At 36.7% G+C, this 24,477-nt stretch overlaps 1 long non-coding RNA gene across 1 annotated transcript in view; it reads right to left on the bottom strand.

The window, feature by feature from the left end:
* Positions 1-17,967: 17,967 nt before the first annotated feature.
* Positions 17,968-24,477, bottom strand: part of LOC145536287 (uncharacterized) — a 227,303-nt gene continuing 220,793 nt past the window's right edge. Inside the window, exon 4 of the long non-coding RNA XR_014075738.1 lies at positions 17,968-21,651. This is a non-coding gene — a long non-coding RNA (uncharacterized LOC145536287). The remainder of the gene's footprint in view (positions 21,652-24,477) is intronic.

The raw sequence follows: 24,477 nt of genomic DNA, 5'->3' as shown, positions 1-24,477 counted from the left end.
AGTCGTGTCCAACTTTTTGTGACCCCATGGACAATACATTCCATGGAATTCTCCAGGCCAGAATACTGGAGTGGGTAGCCTTTCCCTTCTCAGGGAATCTTCCCAAGCCAGGGATCGAATCCAGGTCTCCCACATTACAGGCAGATTCTTTACCAGCTGAGCCACAAGGGAAGCCCAAGAATACTGGGGTGGGTAGTCTATCCCTTCTCCAGTGTATCTACCCGACCCAGGAATCGAATCAGGGTCTTCTGCATTGCAGGCAGATTCTTTACCAACTGAGCTCTCAGGGAAGCCCTAGAAAACTTATGATAAGTATAAACTGGAAATGATATCTGCTTTACTGAAAGCAGAAAGGCTTCACAGGAGAGAATTTCATGTTAGAAATCTTGATTCTGAGTCTTGCTTTATTGATTCAAATTGGGTGTCTTTGTATTTTATAGTAATGTGTTCAACCATATTTTTGAGCTATCTGATTTCAAAATCAACCTCGCATGGGATGTCGGTTTAATATAAGTCTTTCTTCTTGATTTAATTCATACCCAGATCTTTGATCTATGATTATAATCTCCAAAGTCTGTACTAGGATCTATCTGCTATTGTGATGATTTGTCTAAAGAAACAAAAATCCTCCTCCCCCTCCACCAAGAAATCAAAGTCAAAACTCTAATGCTTGTTTCTAGAAACACTTGTTCTCTAGATCCTTTCTGCAATAGCAATGTCAACATACACACAGACAAGGTTTTTATTGCAAGGTAATTATTAAATTTGCTAATTTAAAAAAAAATAATGTGAAAGGTAGCTTTTGTAAGTGAAGAAGGAAATGGCAATCCACTCCAGTATTCTTGCCTAGAGAATTCCGTGTACAGAGGAGCCTGGTGGGCTGCTGTCCATGGGGTCGCACAGAGTTGGACACGACTGAAGCGACTTAGCATGCATGCATGCATTGGAGAAGGAAAGGGCAACCCGCTCCAGTATTCTTGCCTGGAGAATCCCAGGGACAGAGGAGCCTAGTGGGCTGCCGTCTATGGGGTCGCACAGAGTTGGAGACGCCTGAAGAGACTTAGCAGCAGCAGCTTTTGTAAGAGTGCTTTGTAGAAACACTGCCTTTTCTATTTATTTTTATTATTTTTTTGGTGTTTTTAATTTTAACAATAGGTGTTACAATTTTACTTAATTTTAACAATAGGTATATTTGTATTATCACAATGATGTAGATAAAATAATATGCATCTACATCTTTCTTTTTAACTGCAATATTAGAATCCATTTCAAAACTGGGTCAGTTTATTTCAAAGTATCTGAAATGTGATTAGAGTAAAGGCAGCAAGATAATCTAATGTAAATTCAACAGTCTGGTTTAAGGATATAGAATGACTAATTTGCATTATACAAGGGGCCTTAAAGAATAACTAGCAGGGATGAAAATAAACAAGGAGGATAAGTAAACAAAAGCATTATTATGCAGATATTTATGAACAATTAAGCATAATCATAGCTAGGGAAATAGCTTTCTGTTTGCTAGAGATAACCACTCTAAACTCTGAAACATAATACTTTCAATACTTACAAGACTGTTTATATTACAAGTAGAATGAAATGCAACATCCATGCACAATATGATAATGAGAAGCAAAATAATAACAATGTCCATTACTAATGTACTTCTGATCAATCAAAAGAAAACTGATTGAGTAATAATCTTGTCACAAGGATGTACAAGACAAAATATATTTGAAAGATGTAGTTATTCATTGAAAAATTTCCTCAGATGTCACTCTTGCTGTATGCTTCAGAAGACAAAGTTGAAGGTTCCAGTTGAATCAAATTATCAAAGTTTACAGACTTTCATCATTTCATACACCAAACAACCACTGACTTCAATTAGAATCCTCATAGTCAAAACCACAGCAGGATATGACCCTCATTCTTTTTGTTCTTGACAGTAGATTTAACTATCAATTCAAAGGAAATAAATAATCACACTTTTATGGAACTGTATCACATATACAATTTATAAAGATATGTCGATTTTAAAATGAATTTACATCCTTTTTTCATTTATATACATAAGAATGTACAAATATTAACATTAAGTATAACTGTGAATGGACTTATTTTCCAGAGCTAGCAGGGCCTCAGTAGCACTATCTTTTAAGACAATAACTTGCTAAGAGAATTATACTCAGATTCAAAATTTGATGAGTATAATCTACTTACATTTTTTTTTCTTTTTGATAATGGACTATTTATTGAAAATAAGGAGATTTTTATGGCATTTCTTAATTAAGATTATTCCCAATAAGAATATCCAGAATAATGTATAGTAAATTTTTCTTTGCTTAATGGAAATTCAACCAAGTAAAGAACAAAATGTAAACCATTGCTCAGTAATGTAATTGTTATTTAAGTTCACAAAAAGTACATAATGTTCATTTCCACTCAGCTCCCAGTCAACCACACAAATGAGAATACATTAAAAGGCAGTCATCTTTTTGATTTGGTGCCAGAGAAAACTTTACCATTTTTTAAATAACAAGTTCTATCTGTCTCAGGCAAAATGCTGTTCATTGACACAAATACAGGTTTTGAATTGATTGACCTGCTTATGTCTTACTAATACCTTTTACCAGGTATATTTATCAAATATCTGGTCTCACCAGAGAAACAGATATTTTAGGCTCTCACCAGAGATATCTGCCTAAGATATCTCACAGATATCTTAGGCTCTCATCAGAGCCTAAGATATTTTAGGATACCTTTAGTTTACTGTGTCTTAAAAATTCCATTACTCTAAAAACTAAACACTAACGCAACATAAAGCAGAATATTCACCAGAACTCATAAGACAATGACCTCGATGGATGTTTTACATCAAGAGGTATTTTTAGGCCAAATCACTGACTGAATGGCATTTATGGAATACCTGATAGGCATCAGGTGGTATTAATAATATGCAACTATCATTATCATCATTGTCATTACCATTAATAATTATTAAGCCCTTATATGTACAAACACTGTGCTAAAGTGTATTCTTGTTGTTAGTGTTTATGTTTTTCTTGTTTCATTTAATTCCCATAAACACTTTGTGAGCTAGGTATTATTATCACTTTTTATATATATGTGGAAGAAAATTGAGTCTTAGAATGATTAAGTAACTTGTTCAAGGCCATATATCAAATGTTGAAGCCTGATTTTGAATCCAGGAAATTGGATTCCAAAACACAAAATTTTATTTTACTTTATCATTTTTATTGGAGTACAGTTGATCTAAGGGCTTTCCAGGTGACGCCAGTGGTAAAGAATCCACCTGCCATTGCAGGAGACATAAGAGATGTGGGTTTGATCCCCAGGTCGGGAAGATCCCCTGGAGTAGCAAATGGTACTGCACTCCAGTATTCCTGCCTGGAAAGTTCCATGGGCAGAGGAACTTGGTGGGCTACAGTCCACAGGGCTGCAAAGAGTTGGACACGATTGAGCAATTAAGCATTCACACACACATAGTTGATTTACAATGTTGTGTCATTTTCAGGTGTACAGCAAAGTGAATCAGTTATACATATACATATATCCACGCTTTTTAAGATTCTTTTCCCATATAGATCATTACAGAGTACTGAGTAGAGTTCCCTGTACTTTACATTAGGTCCTTATTACCTATTTTATATATAGTAGTGTGTATATGTCAATCCCAATCTTCTGATTTTATCTCTCCCCCCTTACCCCCTGGTAACCATAAGTTTGCAAAATACAAAATTTTAACCACTATTCTATAACTACTTACTATCAAAGATTCTACAGTGTAGATGAGGAGATAATATATGCACCAGTTGCTTGAACTAAAAGTATTCAAATTAATGTTTTCCTTTTCTCTTCTATGACACAAGTACTTTCAAACACAGTTGCTGCTACCTAAAATATATCTCAAATCTGTCTGCTTCTCTGCATCCCCACTACCATCACCCTGACTAGGTAACTTCTACCTCGTCTACTGCCATAGCTTCATAACTGGTCTTTTGCTTCCACTTGTACTTTTTTAGCATTAAAACTAGCATCTTATTTAATAAGGAAACACTACAACCATTTCAACTACAATCAAGAAAAGACAAAGATGCCCACTACTTCCGTTATTATTCAGCACTGTACAGAGGTATCACTCAATGCAACAAGAAAAGAGAAATTAATTAGAGGTAATAATAACTGAAATATAAGAACTTCTTAAGGTAGTCAAACTCCTTAAGGTAGAGAACCCCTTGTAGCTCAGTTGGTGAAGAATCTGCCTGCAATGCAGGAGACCCGGGTTTGATTCCTGGGTTGGGAAGATCCCCTGGAGAAGGAAATGGCAATACTTTCCAGTATTCTTGCCTGGAGAATCCCATGGACGGAGAGCCAGGCAGGTTACAGTCCGTGGGTTGCAAGAGTCAGACACAACTTAATGACTAAACCACCACCAATATGGTAGTCAAAAAGTAGAAACTTCCTGGTATAAAATAAATAAGTCCTAGAGATATGATGTATAGGTGACTACAGTTAATAATCCTGTATTGCATATTTGAAAGTTGCCAAAAGAGTAAATTTTAAAAGTTCTCATTATTAAAAAAAAAAAAAATAACTGCGTCCAGTGATAGATGCTAACTAGATATATTGTGGTGGTCATTTTGCAATATATATCAATGTAAACATCAAATGATTATGTTATACACCTGAAACTAATATAATGTATGTCAATTATACTTCAATTTAAAAAAAAGAAGGAAAACTACCTGTATTTGCAGATGATATGATAGCATATATATATAGAAAAACCTGGAGATTCAACATTAAAACCAAATAAATCCAATAAAATAGTTCAGTAAAGTAGCAAGATACAAATTCATCATATAGAGATCAATAGCCTTTAAAAACATAAACAATAACATCTAGACAAGATAATGGTAGAGAAATTCCCAAAGGGGGAAAAAAAAAAGATGAAATACTTAGGAATAAAATTAACATGAAATCTGCAGATCTTGATGAGGACCATTTTAAAACACTCCAGAAAGCTTCAACAAAGTATGCTCAAGCAAGTTAAAAAATACCCTTTTTCTTGGTTAGAACATCTCTAATAGTTTTAACAATTCTCTCTATATTAATTTATAAAATAAGGGCAATCCCAATAAAAATATCAGGAAATTTTTCTTCTTTCCTTGAGTCAAGTTGATACTAAAATTCATATGGGAAAGTAAAACCCAAAATTAGAGAGCAAACACTGAAAAAGCAAAACCTAAAAGGGAGGATCCCAGGTGGTGCTAGTGGTAAAAAACTTGCCTGCCAATGCAGGAGATGTAAGAGACGCAGGTTCGATCCCCAGGTCGGGAAGATCCCCTGGAGGAGGACATGGCAACCCACTCCAGTATTCTTGCCTGAAGAATCCCATGGATAGAGGAACACGGAGAGCCACAGTCCATAGGATCGCACAGAGTCAGACACATAAGATATTTGTTATCTGACCCTTTAAGGAAAAAGTTTTCCTGGCATATTATAGAAGGCGACAAAGGAGGATTTCCTTGCAACTCAGAGATAGGCAAAGCACTCTTATATAGTATATAAACAGCACAAATCATAAAAGAAAACATCAACAAATTGTAACTCATAAAAATTAAAAACTTCAACTCTTCGAAATACTGTCCAGAAAATGAAAAAGCATGCCATATGTTGGGAAAAAAGATTTACAGTTCACTTATCTGTCATGGGATTTATATCCAGAATGTATAAACACAGCTTAATAATAAAAAGAAAGAACACAATAAATTGTGACATTTTGCGAAGACTTCAACAATAGAAGGTATGTACATAAACAATAAGTCCATGAGAAAATGAAAAACACTATTAGTCATCCAGGATAGGAAAATTAAGCATACAATAAAGTTATAAAATTTATAACAGCTAAAATTTTCAAAAGATTGACAATACCAAATGTTGAGAAGGATGTGGAACAACTGAAACTCTGTACATTGCTGCTGGGAATGTAAAATGGTATAACTTTTGATAACAGTTTGACAGGATTACATGAAGTAAAACACATACTTACCATAAGATGCAGCAATCCCACTCCTAAAAATTAACATTAGCTAAGTTAAAGGAAAACTCATGTCAACACAAAGACTTCTAAGTGAATGTTCATAGCAGCTTCATTCCTAATAGCTAAAACCCGGAAACAATCCAAAAATCCATTAACAGGTAAATAGATAAAGAAACTGTCATAGAACTATAAATTGGAATGCAAGTCATAACAAAGAGGACCAAACTACTAATGTAAATATGTATGAATCTAAAAATATGCTTAGTGAAATAAGTCATACAAAATAGTAAGTACTATCATCCGCCACCAGCAAGTGGGGGCTGAACGGAGAGGAGCGGGCGGCATTGCCTAGGGTAAGGACCGGGCCCGAGTGCCCCGAGGGCAATCTGAGGGAGCTAACGTGAGATAGTAACCTAAACTGTGGGACAGCGAGAGAGAAAGAACTATCCCGCGAAAAGCCCAACTCTAAGGCACTGCCGGCCCGCTCACAGAACAAAGGACTGAGCGATACCAGAGGAGAGCTAGCCGGCTGCGGACCGCCCCATCCCCCGCCGGACACAGCGGGCAGGCGGGGCCCGCCAGAGCCGGAAAGGGGCAAACTCGGCTCCAGAGAGGGCACCCCCTACCAAACTGCAAACAGGCTCCCAGTTTCTAAGCAAAGACTGCCTGAGATCCCGGAGGGTCGACAGCCGCCGGGAGGGTCGCAGCCAGAGACCAGCTCCCCAGAACCGACACAAAGCACACCGGAGCCGGGCGCGCCCGTAAACCGAGGCGGGGACCAGGGAGGTGATAAGCCGCACCGCCCGAACAGGGAAGAGCGCCCTCGCCAAACTCCTGGCCGCCTGGGCAGCTCCGTCCGGGAACGGCACAAGCCGCGGGCGAAACCGAGTCTGCGCCTTTGTGGAGTAACCGGGAGCCTGAACCTGAGCGGCTTAGACCTGGGAAGTGCACGCAGCTCAGGGCCCGCTCCCCGGCCGAGTAACCTGAAGCCTGAGCAGGGTAGACGGGGAAAGCACACACGCCGTGAGCGGGGGCGAACCCAGTGCGGCCGAGACACTGCGAGCTTACCACACGCACGCCAGAATTGCAGTGTTCCTTCCTCCCCACAGCACGATTGAACAAGCGAACCTAAAGAGATCACCTCCACTGCTTTGTTGCAGGGCGGAAATTAGATACTGAAGAGATCTCCAAACAGAAGCCAAATAAACAGAGGGAAGCGCTCTGGAAGGGACAGGCCAACAGATTAAGATCCCTGTAGTTAATACCGACTGCATTGAAAAGGACCTATAGATCTTGAAAAGTATAAGCAGGAATAAGGATCTATCTAAAACTGAGCAGATCCCACACTGCTCACAACAGTTCCAGAGAAAGTCCGGGATATATATATTTTTTACTATTTTTTTTTTTTTTTAATTTTTTTTTTTAATTAAAAAAAATTTTTTTTTCTCTTCTTTCCTTTTTCTTCAAGTCCTCTATTACACCTTTAACTTTCATTTTCATAACCCACTATTAACTTGCAAAAAAAAAAAAAAACCCTATTTTTGAAGCAAACTACATACATATATCTTATACCTTTTGTGTTTTCTTTTTTTAATGTTTTTTTCCTGTTCTACATTTTTTTACTGTTTCTTTTTTTACTGTTTTACTGTTTTTTTTTTCTTTTTACAGTTTCCTTTTTTCTTTTTTTTTTTTTTTTTTAGATTGTAAGTTTTATAAGAGTCTAACCTCTACTCTAGATTTTTAATCTTTGTTTTACATATTTGATATCAACTTTGTACATTTAAGAACCCAATCTTTAGGACCCACTTTTACTCAGGAGTGTGATCACTGGCCTGATCACTCTCTCCCCCTATTGATGCTCTTTCTTCTCCCTCAGGGAACCTCTATCTCCCACCCTCCTCCTTCTCTTCTCAACCCAATTCTGTGAATCTCTGAGAGTGTTCTGGGTACCGGAGAACACTTCAGGAACAGGATACTGCCCAGATCTCTCTCTCCCCTCTTAATTCCTCCCTTTCTACTCATGCTCACCTCTGTCACCTTCCTCCCCCCTCTCCATGTATCTCTGTGAATCACTCTGAGGGTTCCAAACTGTGGAAAGCACAGAGGGAAGTGCTTACTGGCTAGATTGCTCTCTCCACATTTGAATTCCCCTCTTCCCCTCCTGGTCACCTCAACCCACCCCCCCCACCTCATCTCTCCACGTAACTCAGTGAACCTTTCTGGGTATCCCTCACTGTGGAGAATCTTTTCACCATTAACCTAAAAGTTTTATTATTGAGGCTGTATGGAAGGAGAAGTCTTGAGGCTACTGCAAGAATAAGACTGAAAGCCAGGGGAAACATTAATTAATAAGAGACCATCCAATAGCCTCCATAAATTCACTGAAACCAAGCTCCACCCAAGAGACAATAAGTTCCAGAGCAAGACATACCACGCAAATTCTCCAGCAACGCAGGAACATAGACCTGAGCATCAATATACAGGCTGCCCAGAGGCACACCAAATCCATAGACATCTCAAAAATTAATACTGGTCACTCCATTACACTCTAGAGAGCAGAAATCCAGCTCCACCCACCAGAACACCGACACAAGCTCCCCCAACCAGGAAGCCTTGACAAGCCACCTGTCCAACCCCAACCGCAGTGAGGAACCTCCACAACAAAGAGGAACTTCATACTACCAGAATACAGAAGGGCCACGCCTAACACAGCAATCTAAACAAGATGAAAAGACAGAGAAATACTCAGCAAGTAAAGGACAATGAGAAATGCCCACAAAGCCAAACAAAAGAGGAGGAGATAGGGAATCTATCTGAAAAAGAATTTAGAATAAGGATAATAAAAATGATCCAAAATCTTGAAAGCAAAATGGAGTTACAGATAAATAGCCTGGAGACAAAGATTGAGAAGATGCAAGAAATGTTTATCAAGGACTTAGAAGAAATAAAAAGGAATCAATATAGAATGAATAATGAAATAAAGGAGATAAAAGACACTCTGGAGGGAACCAACAGTAGAATAACGGAGGCAGAAGATAGGATAAGTGAGGTAGAAGATAGAATGATGGAAATAAACGAAGCAGAGAGGAAAAAAGAAAAAAGAATCAAAAGAAATGAGGAAAACCTCCGGGACCTCTGGGACAATATGAAACGCCCCAACATTCGAATCATAGGAGTCCCAGAAGAAGAAGATAAAAGGAAAGGCCATGAAAAAATACTCGAGGAGATAATAGTTGAGAATTTCCCTAAATTGAGGAAAGAAATAGTCACAGAAGTCCAAGAAACCCAGAGAGTTCCAAACAGGATAAACCCAAGGCGAAACACCCCAAGACACATATTAATCAAATTAACAAAGATCAAACACAAAGAACAAATATTAAAAGCAGCAAGGGAAAAACAACAAATAACACACAAGGGGATCCCCATAAGGATAACAGCTGATCTTTCAATAGAAACCCTTCAGGCTAGAAGGGAATGGCAGGACATACTTAAAGTAATGAAAGAGAATAATCTACAACCCAGATTACTGTACCCAGCAAGGATCTCATTCAGATATGAAGGAGAATTCAAAAGCTTTACAGACAAGCAAGAGCTGAGGGAATTCAGCACCACCAAACCAGCTCTCCAGCAAATGCTAAAGGATCTTCTCTAAACAGGAAACACAGAAAGGATGTTTCAACACGAACTCAAAACAACAAAGTAAATGGCAACGGGATCATACTTATCAATAATTACCTTAAATGTAAATGGGTTGAATGCCCCAACCAAAAGACAAAGGGTTGCTGAATGGATACAAAAACAAGACCCCTATATATGCTGTCTACAAGAGACCCACCTCAAAACTAGAGACACACACAGGCTGAAAGTGAAAGGATGGAAAAACATATTCCATGCAAACGGAGACCAAAAGAAAGCAGGAGTCGCAATACTCATTTCAGATAAAATAGACTTTAAAATAAAGGATGTGAAAAGGGACAAAGAAGGACACTACATAAAGATCAAAGGATCAATTCAAGAAGAAGACGTAACAATCATAAATATATATGCACCCAACATAGGAGCACCACAATATATAAGGCAAATACTAACAAGTATGAAAGGGGAAATTAACAATAACACAATAATAGTGGGAGACTTTAATACTCCACTCACGCATATGGATAGATCAACTAAACAGAAAATTAACAAGGAAACACAAACTTTAAATGATACAATAGACAAATTAGATTTAATTGATATTTACAGGAGTTTCCACCCCAAAACAATCAATTTTACCTTTTTCTCAAGTGCACATGGAACTTTCTCCAGGATAGATCACATCCTGGGCCATAAATCTAGCCTTGGTAAATTCAAAAAAATTGAAATCATCCCAGCCATCTTCTCTGACCACAATGCAGTAAGATTAGACCTCAATTACAGGAAAAAAACTATTAAAAGTTCCAACATATGGAGGCTAAACAACACGCTTCTGAATAACCAACAAATCACAGAAGAAATCAAAAAAGAAATAAAATTATGCATGGAAACGAATGAAAATGAAAACACAACAACCCAAAACCTATGGGACACTGTAAAAGCAATACTAAGGGGAAGGTTCATAGCAATACAGGCGTACCTCAAGAAACAAGAAAAAAATCAAATAAATCAACTAACTCTACACCTAAAGCAACTAGAGAAGGAAGAAATGAAAAACCCCAGGGTCAGTAGAAGGAAAGAAATCTTAAAAATTAGGGCAGAAATAAATGCAAAAGAAACAAAAGAGACCATAGCAAAAATCAACAAAACTAAAAGCTGGTTTTTCGAGAAGATAAACAAAATTGATAAGCCATTAGCCAGACTCATCAAGAAACAAAGGGAGAAGAATCAGATCAACAAAATTAGAAATGAAAATGGAGAGATCACAACAGACTCCACAGAAATACAAAGGATCATAAGAGACTACTACCAACAGCTATATGCCAATAAAATGGACAACTTGGAAGAAATGGACAAATTCTTAGAAAAGTATAACTTTCCAAAACTGAACCAGGAAGAAATAGAAGATCTTAACAGACCCATCACAAGCACGGAAATCGAAAGTGTAATCAGAAATCTTCCAGCAAACAAAAGCCCAGGACCAGACGGCTTCACAGCGGAATTCTACCAAAAATTTAGAGAAGAGCTAACACCTATCCTACTCAAACTCTTCCAGAAAATTGCAGAAGATGGTAAACTTCCAAACTCATTCTATGAGGCCACCATCACCCTAATTCCAAAACTAGACAAAGATGTCACAAAAAAGGAAAACTACAGGCCAATATCACTGATGAACATAGATGCAAAAATCCTTAATAAAATTCTAGCAAACAGAATCCAACATCATATTAAAAAGATCATACATCATGACCAAGTGGGCTTTATCCCAGGAATGCAAGGTTTTTTTAACATCCGCAAATCAATCAATGTAATACACCACATTAACAAATTGAAAGAAAAAAACCATATGGTTATCTCAATAGATGCAGAAAAAGCCTTTGACAAAATTCAGCATCCATTTATGATAAAAACCCTCCAGAAAGCAGGAATAGAAGGAACATATCTCAACATAATAAAAGCTATATATGACAAACCCACAGCAAACATTATCCTCAATGGTGAAAAATTGAAAGCATTTCCCCTAAAGTCAGGAACAAGGCAAGGATGCCCACTTTCACCACTACTATTCAACATAGTTTTGGAAGTTTTGGCCACAGCAATCAGAGCTGAAAAAGAAATAAAAGGAATACAGATAGGAAAAGAAGAAGTAAAACTCTCACTGTTTGCAGACGACATGATTCTCTACATAGAAAACCCTAAAGACTCTACTAGAAAATTACTAGAGTTGATCAATGAATATAGTAAAGTTGCAGGATATAAAATTAACACACAGAAATCCCTTGCATTCCTATACTCCAATAATGAGAAAACAGAAAGAGAAATTAAGGAAACAATACCATTCACCATTGCATCAAAAAGAATAAAATACTTAGGAATATATCTACCTAAAGAAACAAAAGACTTATATATAGAAAACTATAAAACACTGATGAAAGAAATCAAAGAGGACACAAACAGATGGAGAAATATACCGTGTTCATGGATTGGAAGAATTAATATAGTGAAAATGAGTATACTACCCAAAGCAATCTATAGATTCAATGCAATCCCTATCAAGCTACCAATGGTATTTTTCACAGAACTAGAACAAATCATCTCACAATTTGTATGGAAATATAAGAAACCTCGAATAGCCAAAGCAATCTTGAGGAAGAAGAATGGAACTGGAGGAATCAACCTGCCTGACTTCAGGCTCTACTACAAAGCCACAGTCATCAAGACAGTATGGTACTGGCACAAAGATAGAAATATAGATCAATGGAACAAAATAGAAAGCCCAGAGATAAACCCACGCACCTATGGACACCTTATCTTCGACAAAGGAGGCAAGAATATTCAATGGAGAAAAGACAATCTCTTTAACAAGTGGTGCTGGGAAAACTGGTCAACCACTTGTAAAAGAATGAAACTAGAACATTTCCTAACACCGTACACAAAAATAAACTCAAAATGGATTAAAGATCTAAATGTAAGACCAGAAACAATAAAACTCCTAGAGGAAAACATAGGCAAAACACTCTCCGACATAAATCACAGCAGGATCCTCCATGACCCACCTCCCAGAATATTGGAAATAAAAGCAAAAATAAACAAATGGGACCTAATTAAAATTAAAAGCTTTTGCACAACAAAGGAAACTATAAACAAGGTGAAAAGACAGCCTTCAGAATGGGAGAAAATAATAGCAAATGAAGCAACAGACAAACAATTAATATCAAAAATATACAAGCAACTTCTGCAGCTGAATTCCCGAAAAATAAACGACCCAATCAAAAAATGGGCCAAAGAACTAAACAGACATTTCTCCAAAGAAGACATACAGATGGCTAACAAACACATGAAAAGATGCTCAACATCACTCATTATTAGAGAAATGCAAATCAAAACCACAATGAGGTATCATTTCACACCAGTCAGAATGGCTGCTATCCAAAAGTCTACAAGCAATAAATGCTGGAGAGGGTGTGGAGAAAAGGGAACCCTCTTACACTGTTGGTGGGAATGCAAACTAGTACAGCCACTATGGAGAACAGTGTGGAGATTCCTTAAAAAACTGGGAATAGAACTGCCATATGACCCAGCAATCCCACTGCTGGGCATATACACCGAGGAAACCAGAATTGAAAGAGACGCGTGTACCCCAATGTTCATCGCAGCACTGTTTACAATAGCCAGGACATGGAAGCAACCTAGATGTCCATCAGCAGACGAATGGATAAGGAAGCTGTGGTACATATACACAATGGAATATTACTCAGCCATTAAAAAAAATACATTTGAATCGGTTCTACTGAGATGGATGAAACTGGAGCCCATTATACAGAGTGAAGTAAGCCAGAAAGAAAAACAACAATACAGTATACTAATGCATATATATGGAATTTGAAAGATGGTAACGATAACCCTATATGCGAGAAAGAATAAGAGACACAGATGCATGGAACAATTTTATGGACTCTGAGGGAGAAGGCGAGGGTGGGACGTTCTGGGAGAATAGCATTGAAACATGTATATTATCATATGTGAAACAGAACACCATTCCATGTTCGATGCATGAGACAAGGGCTCAGGGCCGGGGCAATGGGATGATCCAGAAGGATGGGATGGGGAGGGAGGTGGGTGGGGGGTCCAGGAGGGGGAACACATGTAAACCCATGGCTGATTCATGTCAATGTATGGCAAAAACTATTGCAATGTTGTGAAGTGATTGGCCCCCAACTAAAATAAATAAATTTATAAAAAAAAAAAAAAAAAAAAAATAGTAAGTACTGTATGATTTCATTTATATGAAATTCTAGAAAAAAAAATCATTAACCTATGGTTACAGAAAGAAGGTCACTGGATGCCTACGGCCAGGTTTGGAGAGATATGAGTAAAAAGAGAGTTTCTGAGTTATGAGAATGTAATATATTTTTTTATTATTGTGATGACTACATAGGCATTGCTGTTGTTCAGTCTCTAGCTCGTGTCCGACTCTTTGCAACCCCATGAACTGCAGCATGCCAGGCTTCCCTGTCCATCACCATCTCCCAGAGTTTGCTGAAATTCATGTCCATTGAGTTGGTGACACCATCCAACCACCTCATTCTCTGTCACCCCCTTCTCCTCTTGCCTTCAATGTTTCTCAGTACCAGGGTCTTTTCCCATGAGTCAGCTTTTTGTATCAGATGAACAAAGTATTGGAGCTTCAGCTTCAGCATCAGTCCTTCCAATGAATATTCAGGGTTGATTTCCTTTAGGATTGACTGGTTTGATCTCCTTGCCCACACATATGTCAAAAATCACTAAACTGGCATTTAAAACATACATTACTGTATGCAAATTGTACCTCAATAAAGTTTTTTTTTTATTAAATCCATATGAGCAATACAAGTCAGTTAATATGAGTGACATGAAGGCAAAATTTCTGGGCCTTTTTTTAGGCTTACCTTCAGGGGAAATATAGGAAATTCTCAAAGGAAACTCCATTAGCAAAGGCTAAATGAACAGGTTGCCAGAAAAATATCCTCATGGAAGATTCTCAGGAAGAAGCTTAGAGGGAAGTTGACAATTTCTAGAAAGAGCAGACTCTGTTGACCTCCTATCTAATAGCATTCCCTTCCTACTTGCTGCTAGAATCAGAATTTAATACAGGAATCCTACCCCTCCACCATGTGACTGAGGGATAAGTCCTAAGTATTTTAATCTAATTCCAATGATCTCTTAACTCTGGCCAAGGTTTGATTCATAGGTGAGCATGTTATTTTCCTTTTGGCTGATGAGAGGCTTCTTTTGGTAAAGAAATCTTTCTTCTTACAATAAGACCCAAAGAAGAAAATTATTTCATTGGACATTGTTCTTTCTGGGGCAGCCATGTTGTGACCATGAGGGAAAATAGCTTGAACACAAAAAGCTAGCACACTGAAGACATCAGGAATAAAAAATGGAAAGGACCAGAGTCCTTGATGATGTCACTGAACCAATGTAATGACCTACATACACAGTCTACGACTACTCTGAATTTCTTTTAATGGAGGAAGTAGATTTATTATTTAGTCCACTTTTGTCTAGCTTTTTCATTACTTAAAGCTGAAGGTACTCAAACTGATAACTGCACTGTTATAGCAGCCTTGGGAAGGAACTCACTAAAGAATAACTAGGTAACTCAGTGGCTGACATTTTCCATATAGTAAATAGCAACTCAAAACAAAATTATTGATTCACATCAAATTAAGAATGGAAGGTAAACCACCATAAAGATCCAAAGTAGACTGGATGAAAATTGGCTCCATTTGACATAAACATAGCTTAAAGGAAAAGAAAAAAAATATTTCAAATCTATGTGTGCTCATGCAATCTGAAATGGAAAATGGAGATAATTACCCAAACAATTCACTTTTGCTTGAATTTTATTTGCCTATTATGAAAATTTGTGAGTTGTATATGGTATATTGTGAGAGCAAGGACATGGGCACATGTGAAATGCATAAAGTAATAAAATAATTTTATTATATAATATATGCAAAGATGATTTTAACTATAAAATGCTACTTTTAATTTTATGAGTATCTAATTGGGCTTATTTATTCACTTGATTTTGCACATGTAGACACATATAAAGTTTCAACTTTGTAAGTAATATAAACAATATGGACTGCTTCTAACACTTATGAAAATGTAGCTATGCTAAATAATAGAAATCCTCACTATTTTTCATATACCCATGAAGTACAAATACAGTAACATTTAATACTTACTTTGCAAATGGAGAAATAGAGGTTACCAAAACAACAACAACAAAAAAACTCAACTCATCCACTCTGAAGTATTTGCTAGAATTGACCAGATGGAATTCAAAACAGAATTAGAATCAGAATTCAGGCACAGACTGATCTCCTGTCCTTTTAACAAGTATACTGAATCTCATTTCTTGCCAGAAAAGAAATAAAATGGGAACATACAATATACTGAAAAGCAGGGTTAGTTTATCTGCAACTGTGAAAAAATAAAATATACGTTTTATAACACGTATCTCCTAAGAAAAGAAATGAGGCCAGATAAGTAAGAGGGCATTGTCCTTCTTCATTGGAAGGAAATGAACTGGCTGAGTATCAGTCTTTGAACACTGAAGTGGCCCCTGAACAATACCTTTAAAGAAAATAAGAAGAAAGAAAGAAAGAAAGAAAAAAAAGGTATTCCAAAGCAATGGGCCACATAAGCAGCAGAGAGAAGAAAGAGTCACAAGTCACAATTGTGTCTGACTTATTTATGTGGGACCTGAGGCAAACTAATTTCATTTGCAGAAATGGATAAAGAAGATGTTACAGAGCCATATTACAGGGTTATTTGGAAGGAAAAATAAAGGAAATACAATGAAAAGCAGGGCTTTATCAAAAGAAAATCAGAAGTGAAGAATTCAAAGGCCTCAACTCTTTGTGGTAATGGATAAGACAGACAGAGAATTTAGAGCTCTTCCTGAGAAGACAGCACATGTAAACTGTATAACCCCTCTAAGGTTCTGAATTTAATTCCCCAAACAAAACACAATCAAAGATACATATACACAGTCATAGAGCACATCTTGCTAACATAGTTATACACAGCATAGCCAGGGATCATCTAAATGACTGAAATGAAACAAAATAAAATAAATAAAATGTCTATTTCTAATTAAAAGTTATTTTGTGTGCTAGTAAAATATCCTAGGAATACTAATATTTAATGAACATATATTTTCTTAATATTTATTTTTATACTCTTAGTTAAAATTGTGTTTCTATTGGACTCTGTTCCTCAAGCCTTGTCTCCTTCCTCTCACATAAAAACTTCCATAACTCAAGGCCCCGCCCTGACCTGGATGACAGCTAGTGAGTCTAAGAAAGTAATTCACTCTATAGATTTCTAGTATGAATGGGATCCTATGCTACTTGCCTCTCCTCTGTTGCCCATATGGGAATTCCACTTGAATAGATGTTTCTAGATGCACTGAACTTTTAAAAATGCTTGGATATCATGGAAAGTGCACTTAAAACTGGACCATCAATGTTCAATCTTTAGCTTTCTCGTGACTTACTTGCCTGCCCTCAGGTGAGTAAAGTAACCTCACAGAGTATCAGTTTTCTCTAGCTACAAAAATAATATGACAGTACCTATAACCTAAAGTTGTGAGAATTCAATGAGATAATATATGTAAAAGCACTTCGAAAATGGTAACATACTATATAGATGTAGGGCATTATTGCTCTCTTCAATCCCAAAAGAGTAACTCCAATTAAAAGTGGGAATTCAAGGCTCTGAAGTAGCCAGCAAGACAAAGGTTTGAGACACTTATACTATACTGTGTACGGAGCAACCAAACATTTCATCGGGCCTAATAACCCCTGTCCTATACCACAGATTTTCAAATAACATGATTATAGGAATTAAAAAATGACTTTTTAGCTCCCTATCTTATTTGTATTAAAAATAACCTAAACTAAATATATCTTGCAGAAAAGTTATTCAAATGAGTTTCAGATACCTACCCTCATGCATGAAAAATGCATAGGTCTCTGTGAGTGTGTGTGTGTATGTATTAGCACTGGAATATTGATGCTGCTATAGTATTTCCATGATGCCTGAAGTGTTTATTAAACATATTAGAAATATGCTAGAAATGGTATAGGACTATCTTCTATTTTTAGTTAAACGTATATTTCTAGCAATTGACACAATATTATTTCACTGAGGTAAATTAACTATACCTCAGTGAAATAAATAAATAAATAAAAACATTTTCCAAGTTTTATTAGTTTTCTATTTTTTTAGTGATTAAAAGCAGTTTTGTCTCTATTCACTTTCTATTAGAATCATAACCACAAATTTGACCTCATTACTGACAAACAGTCCCTGAAATCATCACAGTCTGGTTTTTAGAAAGCTTTGAGACAATATAATTCACATACTTTTGAACTACAACACAGTGAATTTCAGTATATTCACAGAGTTGTGCAATTATCACAACTGAATTTTAAAACATTTTCATCACCCCCTAAAAGAAACCTCATATCTATTAGCAAACATTCTTCATTGCCTCACAACACCCCAGCTCTAAGTAGCCAACAACCTGATATCGGTTACTAAAGCTCTGCCTACTCTGGACATTTCATACAAATGGAATCCTTCACTATGTGCTCCTTTATGATTGACTTCTGTCACTTAGCATAATGTTTTCAGGGATCTTCAGTGCTGTTTCATGTATCACTACTTTATTCTTTTTTATTGCCCAATAACATTCCATTAAAAGGATACACCATATTTTGTTTATCCATTTATCAGTTGAAGGTTATTTGGATTGTTTCCACTTTGGGGCTATTATGAATAATGCAGCAATGAACATTTGTGTGCACATTTTTGTATGGACATATGTTTTCATTTCTCTTGGGTATATACCTAGAAAGGGAATTGCTGGATCATATGATAATTTTATGTTAATTTTTTGAGCAACGGCCAAACTGTTTTCCACAGTGGCTGTATCACTTCACATTCCCACCAGGAATGTTTGAGGGTTCCTATTTTTCCACATCCTCGACATTTGTGGTCATCTTTCTTTTTTATTATTAGCATGCTAGTGGGTGTGAAGTGGTATCTTACTGTGATTTGGATTTGTGACTGAATGCATTTCCCTGATAGTTCTGGTGTTGAACATCTTTTCTTGTGCTTATTAGCCATTTGTATATCTTCAGAGAAATATATATTCAGATCCTTGGCCCATTTTTCAATTGGGTGGTTTGCTTTTTATCATTTAGTTATAAGATTTCTTTATATATTCTGGATATTATACTTTTTCAGATACATGATTTACAAATATTTTCTCCTGTGGGTTTTCTTTTCATTTTCTTGATGGCATCATTTGCACAAGAGTACTTAATTTTGATGAAGTTAAATTCATTTTTTATTTCTGTTGCTTGTGCTTACTTATCATATCTAAGAAATCAATGACTAAATTGAGGATCACAGTCCCCACTCATTTCTCTTAAACTTTGCTTTTTAATACCACAGCATTATTGATATAATTTATACATTGCAAGTTAACAATATAAAGTGTACAATTCAGTGGTTTTTAGCCTATTCAATCTCTTTGCCAATTTTTTAATTAGATTGTTTGTCCTTTTGCTCTTGGTTCTAATAGCTCGTATATACATACATAATCTGGCTACTTGGCTACTAGATCTTTATCAGATACTTCCCTGTGGCTCAGTCATTAAAGAATCCATCTGCAATGCAGAAGACATGGGCTCGATCCCTGGGTCAGGAAGATCCCCTGGAAGAGGAAATGGCAAACCACTCCAGTATTCTTGTCTGGAGATTCCCCATGGACAGAGGAGGCTGGCGGGCTACAGTCCATGGGGTCACAATAGTCAAGAGATGACTTAGCGACTAAACCACCACCACTAGATCTCTATCAGATAGGTGATTTATAAGTATATTTTCCTATTTTGTAGGCTGTCTTTTAACTTTCTTGATAAATCCTTTGTTCACCAAAGTGTTTAATTTTGTTAAATTAAAATAAGTCCAAATTCTTATCTAAATAAGTAAATCCATCATAGATGAGACTCTGGGTCTGTCAACCCTGGGGTAATATTCTTTTCCACTTGTGGACCTATGAAATCAGGAAGCACATTATCTTCCAAAATACAAAGGTAAGACAGGCATAGGCCAGACATTTCCATTCCAAAAGGGAGAAATAGGAATCAAATGGGCTACACGGTCCAAGCAAGCCCAAAACTCAGCAGGGAAAATTCCATTTGATTTCTGAGAATAAATCTCTGTGGCTCAAAACTCTGTCCTCTGCATCCATGGCTCTGCCCTTACAGTAATGTTTCCTTCACTTTTCCCCCATCTCTGTCCCTCTCAATCCAGGCTGGCAGCATTTTTTGCGAGTAAAATAATTTCCCAAAACTTATTTGTCCCATTTAATTGTACAGGGGTCCAAGCCATTAGACAAGGAGACTCTCCACAGATACTTCCTGGATAATCACATATTTGTTTCTGGCTTCTGCTGAGATAGTTGATTGACTCTATAAGTCACGTGTCTAATCTCTTAGCAGGTTGTCCAGCCACACACTTGGCCCTCCTTCCAGAGCACACTGTCCGGACAGGCAGAGAATTTTCCATATCAACAGGTGCTGGTGCCCTTGTGCTTAATTTATCCTTCTTCTTGCATTTTCTGTAAGCCGCAAGGAGAAACCAGGCTGAACTTTCCACACTTTGCTTATAAATCTCCTTGACCAAATATCTAAGTGCATTGTTTACAAGTTCCACTTTCTTCCCAATGATAGAACATAACTCAGTCAATGCTCTGCCACTGTATATCAGAATGACATCTCCTCCAGTGTCCAAAAACATGTCTATCATTTATATGTAAGCAGTCACCAGAAGTACACTTAATGTTCATATTTCTACTGACCATCAAGGCAACCTATGATTTTTCTATCAAGCATCTCAAAATTCTTCTGGTTTCTATTCATTACTCAATTCCAAAACCAACTCCACATTTTTAGGCATATGTTACAACAGCACCTTCTCTCTCTGATACCATAATCTGTATTAGATTTCTAGATCTGCCATAACAAATTACCACTAACTTGGTGGTTTAGAACAAGAGAAATTTGTTTTTTCATAGTTCTGAAGTCTAAAAATCTAAAAACAAGGTATTGCAAAGGCCATGCCCTCCCCAAAGGCTCTGTGGAAAGCTTCTTCCTTGTCTCTTCCAGCTTCTGGAAGTCCTGAAAATGTTTGCACTCCTTGACATGTAGATTTACTTCCAATCTGCATATCCATCATCACATGGCATTCTACTTTTGTATTTCTATGTCTCTTCTTCTTTTCTTAAAGGGTACCAGTCATATTGGATTAAAGGCCAACCCTAATCTACTATAACCTCATGTTAATTAATTTCATTTGCAAAGGTCCTGTGCATGCTAAGTCACTTCAGTCATGTCTGACTCGTAGAGATCCTTTCCAAACAATGTCACATTCTGAGGTACTGGGAGCACCTCAGACTTAACCATATTGTTGTTCTTTTGGTTTGCAGTATTTTTAAGAAATGCTCACCATTTTGGTGCCCTGAGTTCCAAGGTGGGTGAACAAAGGCTTTGCATCAGTCCTTCAGGTAGCCCCCAGACAAGTTAGAGCAAATACAATTCTATCAGTAGGAGGTTTGCTCTTATCCTTCTGAAAATAGTGACCACATTTTCAGACTGAGAATGTGACTATTGCTGCACACCGAAAGAATATGGAGTAAGGACAAATAAAATGCCTCAAAACTTTCCTACCATTTTTAATTTGCCTTTTTCTTAATTCAGCATTTGATTGGTTGTTTTAAATTTTGACTGTTCTCCATAGTTTATTCTGATCATTACTGCTTGAGTTTTTGATATTTCTGTGGAGGAATGGGCCCTTGGAGCGACCCACTTTGTCATTTTCACTGATGTCTAAAGTAATACATTTTGAGAACAAAAAGGAAGAATATAATCTCAAATTAAATTTTTGTCTTTAACATTTAACAAATACTAGAGACAAAATATAAGTAATTTTAATGAATATAAATCAAATTATTTTAAGGTTTGTTTAAAGCTCAGTATATTGGCCTTACTTATCATTTATCACTGCCAACAGGAGGAAATGCCATGCCTATGAATAAGTGTCCTACACTGGAGGTCAGTAGATAAATATGTATAATATTCTTATTTGCACTTACACCCATCTCATATCCTTTATGAATCATCCTTTAGATTTAAACAATGCTAAAGATAAAATATAACAACTTTAGTGGGTTCCCTGATGGCTCAGTGGTAAAGAATCAGCTTGCTAGTGCAGGAGACAGGGGTTCAATCCCTGGTCCAGGAAGATCCCACATGCCACGGAGCAACTAGGCCCATGCACCATAACTATTGAGCCCATGCTCTAGAGCCCAGGAGCCACAACTACTGAATCCCATGTGCCCTAGAGCCCATGCTCCACATCAAGAGAAGCCACTGAAATGAGAAGCCTGCATACTACAACTAGAGAGCCCACACAGCAACAAAGACCAGGCACAGCCAAAAATAAATAAATAAATATTATTTAAAAAATAGATAACAAGTTTAGCTAGCTAAGCCTGTGTGTGTTCAGTCATGTCCAACTCTTTGCAACTGCATGGACTGTAGCCAGTTCCTCTGTCCATGGGATTCTCCAGGGAAGAATATTGGAGTGGGTAGCCATTCCCTTCTCCAGGGTATCTTCCTGACCCAGGGATCGAATCTGGGTCTTCTCCAGGGAAGCCCATATAATGGTCTAAATATTCATTATTGGATGCCCACTATAGAATATTACTTCTGCAAGATCAGGGACTCTTGTTTTTAGTAACTTTTTGGGTTACTAGTTTAATTAACTTTGTTGTTGCTTAGTCACTAAGTCGTGTCCAACTCTTTTGCAATCCCATGGACTGTAGCCCACCAGGCTCCTCTGTCCATGGGATTTCCCAGGCAAGAATACTGGAGTGGGTTGCCATTTCCTCCTCCAGGGGGTTTTCCTGACCCAGGGATAGAACCCCACATCTTCCGTGTCTCCTGCACTGGCAGGCGGATTCTTTATCACTAGTACCACCAACTTGAAATGGAGTAAAATACTAAAAATATAGTAATCTAGGAGGAGGAATATAAGAAAAACATTTTAACAGGTAATCCACCAGCTGGATAATGAGCTGTTCAATAAAAGGTAATAAAATGATACTCTAAAATACTTAGAATTGAAATACAGTTGATAAGAGTCATACAGGTCACACTAGGTGGGGAAAGTGATACCAGAAGAGGTTTTGAACTCTCCACACATGTGATGGACATACTGATACCCTGTCACTGAGGAGGCTTTTGATAAAAGTCTGTCATGCATGGTGGGAATGGTCTAGGTTTATAAAGGCAGAAGTCTCTTTTAGGTAGCATACCAAATCACATTGCTCTAACTGTTCATTTAAAATGAAATCAAAACATTTCTTTGAAATATTCTTTTAAGTATATCTTACTATAAGTGTCTAATTTTCTAATCTCATATGGCAGTCAAGCAGAATTACAAAATAGAAATATTGGGCAAAATGGGGAAAATGTAAGAGATCTTTCTGGACATCATTTCTAGAGTTTATTCTAAGGGCATTAAAAATTATATATAAAAATTCAGTTTCATTTTTAGGTAAGTAAAGACATGTATGTATGTTACTGATATTCATATTCTTTGCAGTTCTGTTTTTTTTTTTTGCAGTTCTGTTTTATAGATAGAACAAAAGAGTTTTTTTTAGTTCAGGAATGCATTACATAATTTTTAATGCAGGCTCCAAAATTCAGGATAAATTGAATGTAATCAGAAAGTTTGTTTTGTTTTTTACAAGTGAGAAAAGCAATATCTAAACTGTACAAAAGCTTCTGTAGAAACTACTTTAAAGAGCCAAAGGGGCCAAATTGATTTTTTTTTTTCCTAAATTGTGAATAAGCTATAAAAATTCCCTTTGTGAAACCTTAAAAAAAAAAACTCTTTGTGCACAGAGAGAGTCCACACATTATATTTAAGTTCTAAATCCCATTGCAAATCAGGATGTTCAATGAATTTCTGACGACCTTAAACTATATGGGCACCAATGTACCTTGATGTTCATTCCTTTCATTTGCTTCACCTACAGATGAATCAGTTTCACTATCCTCTTCTTATTTACTTTCGTCTATATTACTTTCATTTCAACTTATATTTAAGCAAATTTTCCCTTTTTATCAGTTTTAATAGTGCACTTATTTCTAAATCATTCTCATACAGAGAAATATGTTTTCCTTTCATTTTTCATTTCATAGAGCTCTGATTTGTATCAATATGATGAAATAGAGCTCATCTTTTGGGTTTCAATTATGAAAGTAGTCATGGTTCTCTTATTAAAACACTGCTTTTCTACTATAAGGTAAGAAATTTCATGAGAAAATGGTGAATAAGAACTCAGGCAAAGTAACTATACTGCATTATGCCAAATATGAATCAAATTACGGTCCTCTGACATTTTATTTCTTACATGCAAAAATGCTTTTAGCATTTCATTGGTAGTAGAGTCTATTCATACAACCTGTATTACACTCAAAATATTTTGGGTTTGTTGCTTTTTGCCTCAGTCTTACATCTCTTTGTTTCTTTTATTAGTCATTTCAATCTAGATGTGTTCAGTGAAAACCTAAAACTTGGCTACTTTTTGTTTGTCTCTCCTTTTCTATTCCTCTCTAAGCTAATATGCTTTTATTATAAGTTAA

This window comes from Giraffa tippelskirchi, chromosome X (genome assembly GCF_054371585.1).
Source record: "Giraffa tippelskirchi isolate mGirTip1 chromosome X, T2T-mGirTip1v1.2.pri, whole genome shotgun sequence".
In the NCBI taxonomy this organism is placed as follows: Eukaryota; Metazoa; Chordata; class Mammalia; order Artiodactyla; family Giraffidae; genus Giraffa; species Giraffa tippelskirchi.
The sequence above is the reverse complement of the archived record's forward strand: the minus strand, read 5'-3'. Positions and strand labels throughout refer to the sequence as shown.